Genomic DNA, 343 nt, shown 5'->3' with positions numbered 1-343 from the left:
GGGGGGGGGGGGCCGGGGGGGCCCAGCCGCACCCGGGACATGGAGTGTGGGGCTGTCCCCAAACTGTCCCCATGGGGTCACCGGCGTCACGGTGCGCAGTGAGTGCGGGGATGGGCGCGGGGAGCCCCGACAGCCGCCACGGGGCCCCCAGTCCTGCCTGGGGACACACATCCTTTCCAGACACCATTCCCGGTGCCCCCTCACCCCTCCCTGGCGTGACCAATCCTCGACATCTCCCCCATCCCACTCTCAGCCCCGCGTCCCTGCTCCCCTCTCCCGGTGCCAGCCCCATCTGCCCCCGGCCTCAGCTCCGTCTGTGTCCCTGCAGTGCCCGTGGCCAATG

The sequence above is a fragment of the Corvus brachyrhynchos genome, unplaced genomic scaffold (genome assembly GCF_000691975.1).
Source record: "Corvus brachyrhynchos isolate BGI_N302 unplaced genomic scaffold, ASM69197v1 scaffold2750, whole genome shotgun sequence".
NCBI lineage: Eukaryota > Metazoa > Chordata > Aves > Passeriformes > Corvidae > Corvus > Corvus brachyrhynchos.
This window is presented reverse-complemented; position numbering follows the sequence as displayed.